Source organism: Coenobita brevimanus, chromosome 70 (genome assembly GCF_032717465.1).
Source record: "Coenobita brevimanus isolate Jiangsu-jjx chromosome 70, ASM3271746v2, whole genome shotgun sequence".
Classification (NCBI taxonomy): domain Eukaryota; kingdom Metazoa; phylum Arthropoda; class Malacostraca; order Decapoda; family Coenobitidae; genus Coenobita; species Coenobita brevimanus.
Window position 1 is genome coordinate 40,886,259 of NC_137023.1, and position 5,610 is coordinate 40,891,868.

Genomic DNA, 5,610 nt, shown 5'->3' on the forward strand with positions numbered 1-5,610 from the left:
AGAAACCATTCTTTCAACTGCTAGGTTAAAACAGGAACCTCTACTATGCATTTTTTATTTTAATTGTCTTTGGCATCTGTGGACGCCCATTTAAGATTAAAGAGTACCATAGGCATCTTTTTTGCATGCTTCAATAAGTGTGGGCAGAAGGGAGTGAGTACTCAATGTTGCAGGCTATATATATATTGGGCCTCTCAGCTCTGCAGATTTAACCTTTTTCCATATTTTTGTGATGTGCCAGTAGTAGAGAGAGAGAGAGAGAGAGAGAGTTGGGAGCACTCACCATCCACTCACTCGATGTAGTGCTGCTCACGGGTGACTGCCCTTTCCTCTCTTCCTTCCTTCCTTTCTCTTATGTCCTTCTTTCTTTCTTCTTCTTTCTGTCTACAGATGACTCGACAATGAGTGACAAGTCATATGGTTTCCTGTACACCAGGAAACCATTTACAATGCAGGGTGGTAACCATATAACCAAACTATGCCTGACATACCCACACCCCACACACCACAGATACACATAGTTTCCTATGCAGATGATATAACACTTACATGCATGCACCAAAACGCAAACACAGCTGCACACATCATTCAACCTTACCTCAACACACTACACGAATGGTTCACCACAAACAGGCTCAAAATAGCTCCAGCCAAATCTACAGTGACTCTTCTCACAAACTGGACAGCAGAACACAGTCACATCCCACACCTCACCATAAAGAACACCCCCCTACCACACACACACACACACACACACACAAAATCCTTGGTGTAACATACAATACATCAATGTCATTTAAACAACACATCACAAACATTAAAAATAAAATAACACCAAGACTCAATGCTTTGAAGTCACTTGCCCATACAACATTCAGACACAACAAAGAAACTACCACCACAGTATACAAACAATACATACATTCAGTGATGAGTTATGCAAGCCCTCCGTGGGCTTCTAACCTCACCAAAACACACTACAACACTCTACAGACCATACAGAACAAGGCCCTAAAAATAATCACAGGCTACACAGCTACTGCACCCACAGACCACCTACATCAAGAAACCAAAGTCCTCAAAGTCAAGGATCACCTAGACATGAGAGGCACCCAGTTTCTTACTGCAGCCTCCACAAACCCACAACATCCACTACAGTACATGGCAGCACATCCACCCACACCAAGGAACTTCAAAACAACGCCCAGCACACGATACCATACACAAATACTGTCATCTCTTCCCCCTCACCCACCTCAGACCAGCTTCCAGAAGCATATCCACACTCAGATCACTCGCCGCTCCATTCAGTCACTTAAAGACAGCACACAGCTGCATGCACGGCCTCCTGACATCCACCCTTCTGAATCCTATCTTCCTCGTGAGGACAGGGTCCACTTGGCCAGGCTGAGATGTGGGCACCATCCAGCCCTCTTAAGCTACCAGAAGAGGCTAGATGACTCCGTCGCTGATGCCTGTCCAGGATGCAACACAGCACCCCATACTATTAAGCACATTATGGAAGACTGCATTGCCTACAATCACCTACGCCAACAACACAACATACACTCTTTGAGAGCGCTGTGGGAAAGCCCGGTCTCGGCCATGGCCTTCCTAAGGGACTCGGGGCTGTTCGGCCAGACTGCCTAGGGAACAACTACTACTACTACTACTATGGCACCTGGTGGTTTAGTTGGTAATTAAGGCACTCCAACCGGATTGAGCCTGTGTCAGTTTATATCCAAGGGATCGTTAGGGTGTATTGCTCACATAATGCCACTCAGGGATGAGTGAGGCTGGTCACTCTAATCATAAATGTCAGGACCAACTTGCCTAGTTCTGAGCTCCTACACTCCTCATGGGGCAACACAGGATTAGATGATGTATGTATGTACAGTATGTACCATATGTCCAGTAGTAGAAGTAATACTCTTTACTGATTTCTCTGACACTAATTTTGAAGGGTTGATGTTATTATAGCTCTGTAATACTGTAATAAGGTAAAGATTCACAATCAGTATGATTTACAAAACACTTTGGGTCAATGTGGGGTGATGGGATTTCAGCCATAATTAACTCCTCTGGTACTGAGGTGTATCATAAGGTAAACAAAATCTTGTGGTAGTTAGCATAATATGGAAAAATTATCATCTTAGCAACAAGGTTAATAGCAACTGTCTGCACCTCCAGTCTGAGAGGTTCATCCAAATGCAACTATAATCACTGTGAAAATTAGAAAAGTGTATTCATCACAGAAAAGAGATTGAGGATTCTATGATATTCACTTACACAAGAATACAACTCCAGGAGATTCATATCACCTGAATTATGGAATAAAATTTAAATACAGTGCTATCTACATTTCTTTCTTTATTACATTCCCACAATATAGTAAATTAGCAACAAAGTATGGAGCAATGGACAACAAGAGATTGAGTACAAAGGTGTATGACAGTGGGGCAGGTGAAAAGAATGAATTAATGGCAAAGGCTGGCATGTGGTGACAGTAGTACTAATTGCTGAGTAGGCAGCGTAATGTCTGGAATTTCTAGTGACAAAGTCATCCATCAAAGGATGGACCATCAGGAACTAGGTATACTGAAAGACTGATGGAGACAGAGTCACTGCTGAGCTGTTGTACTCCAGCCTGTCTGACTGAGCAGACCCATCAACCACAAGTATGTAACTGCCCCTACAGAGGCATCCTGTGCTGTGGGCTGATATTCCGAAGTGGCTCACAAAGTACAGAGATTAGTGTAGAGATAGGGACAAAAATTATTGGGTCCATTTTTGTCAAGCATGCATACTCCACAATTAAGATGAAAAAAATATACGGTATCCGTACAAAACTACTTCGTCTGCCACAAAAAGAATCATAAAAAGCGCACCAAGGTTGATAGAAATAGAGTACATACACATTCTTAACATGAAAGTATCATAACAGAGACAGACACCCGAGCTGACATTAGAAACATTAAAATTACGTGTAAATAAATACTGCACTGTAGTAGCAAGGTATGAATGTAGTGTTGTGTGATATGGAATGCTGTATCATCTATTAAGTTTATAATTTTAAGTAGTCATGAAAAATTCACATGACCAGAAAGTTGGCAATTTTCTTCCTTAATCCTTTCACACTGATACTGAATTTTTAATCTGATTTGGGATACCAGTAGATGATTTTGACCACCTGAAGAAGGACCTCTCATACTGAAATGGATAAAGGAAGAATAATGTAGTGGTAGGGTCATGAGTGGAGGACAAATATACAAAAGGAGGTTCCCAGCTGTTAAGTGGATGGAAAGGGGAGACCACAGATCAGGAAACAGAACAAAGGTTTTGGAGTCTATGCAGGATGGAAAGAGTGATGTAATGTAATCTGGATAAGGCAGTATAACTGACAAAGATTCCAGGGTACATTTTCAAGTAACAGACAGATACAATATACAGATAATCGGTGCCCATAATGCAAAAAAAATATCAGTTTTTAAACTGCACACAGAGACACCCAGCACTCAGTCTAAACATAACAATGATTCAAAACAAAGTTGTGTAAACCATGTCTTAGTACAGCTGTATGTGTTGTTCATACCTCACCCCATCCATATATGGGAATAATGGTCAGGATAAAGATATGATAATTGTTTCCCTTCTAGTTATTTTTTTTCTTAATTCAAGAAAGGAGGAGCCAAACGACAGGAGCCCATAAACCGTTCCTTCCAAGAAAAAAGAAGAAGAAGAAGAAAAAAAAAAAAACTGTGCCAAATTTGAGATCCATTCATTTCGAGATGCCTGGACACACTGTGTTTGAAAGACTGGAGATCGCAGTAGGCTGGAAATACAGACAGAGGGAGACGGTTTCAGAATTGACATGTTGCATAAATGAAAGCCTGGGAGTAATGGTTAACTCTTGCATTAGAGAGTTGGACAGAAATGGAATGAGAGTTTGTTGCAAGGCAGGTGCTATGTGCCCGTCGTAGAGGTGGAGGGATGCAAGCAGACAGTTCAGGGCAGCAGTGACCATTGAAGTAGCAATAGAAAAGAGATAAAGATGAAACAGTGCGGTGAAGAGACAGAGGTTGAAGGAAGCCAGTAAGGGGAGGAGAGTTAATGAGATGAAAAGCCCTTGACTCTACCTTATTGAGAAGAGCTGTATGCGGGGAGCCTCCCCACACATAAGAGTTGTACTCTACACAGGGATAAATAAAACCCATGTATAAAGTCAACAACTGTGCAACGGTAAAAAAAAGTACAGAGTCAGCTTAGCACACCTAACCTCTTGGAAGCAGATTTTAAAAGAGATGTACGGCAATATGATCTTTTCAAGATAAATCCTGAGAGAATGAAACCCCAAGTGTATTTAAGGATGATGCAGGATTGAGATGGATATTATTATACATTAGCGGTTACTCCTGTGAAAGATTTTGTCGGGTTGATAGGTGTAAGAACTGAGTCTTTGATGTATTAAAAACAACAAGACAACTTTTACCCCAGTCAGAGATACAAGCCAAGTCAGACATTAGGTGTGCCACTGCCTCATCCCTTGTTTGTTGAAGTAACTGCTGAGATGGATGTTGCAGGAATCAAATGGAAAGATGAAGGGTAGAATCATCAGCATATGAGTAGATAAGGTTAAATGTACATCTTAGAGAGTCATTGATGAATAAAAGGAAGAGAGTTGGTGATAGAACAGAGCCCTGAGGAACACCACTGCTGACAGATCTTGGAGAAGAATGGTGGCTGTCTACTATACAACAGCAGCTATAGAACAACCAGAAAGAAAGCCATAAATGAAGGGACAGACAGAAGGATAAAAACCGTAGGAGGGCAGTTTAGAAATTAATGATTTATGCCTAACTCGATCAAAAGCCTCTGAGATGTCAGGTGCAATGGCAAAGCTTTTGCCAAAGTCCCGAAAGGAGAATGACCAGGAGTCTGAAAGGTAGGTGAGAAGATCACCAGTGAAGAATCTCTGACGGAACCCATACTGACCATCGGAAAGAAGGTTGTTATAGGAAAGATTCTTTATCATTTTTCTGCTAAGAATAGACTCAAAAATTTTTGAGACACAGGATGTTAAAGCAACTGGGTGATAGTTAGAGGGTTGGGAATGGTCACCCTTCTTTGGGACAGGCTGAATGAGAGCAAACTTCCAGCAAGAAAGAAAGGTACAAGTTGACAGACAGAGGCAAAAAAGTTTACCTAGGCAGAGTGTCAGCACAGAAGCACAGTTCTCGAGGACAACAGGAGGGATCCCATCAGGCCCATATGCCTTGTAAGTATTGAGGCGAGTGGTGGCAAAAAATACATCAGTTGAAGAAATTTTAATGTCAGCCATGAGGAAGTCAGAGGAGGTAAGTGATGGAGGAACAGCACCAGAATCATCTAAGGTGGAGCTGGAGGAGAAAGTCTGAGTGAAGAGATCCGCTTTATCAGCTGAAGAAATAGCTACCAAGCCATCAGAATAGAAAAGAGGAGGGAAGGATGATGAGGTAAAGTTGTTAGAATGGTTTTAGGCAAGGTGCCAGAAGGAATGGGAAGAATTCGAGTTGGAATGTTCAGAGCATTTAATACAGATGAAATTACTATTAGCAGGGTGAACAACAGACT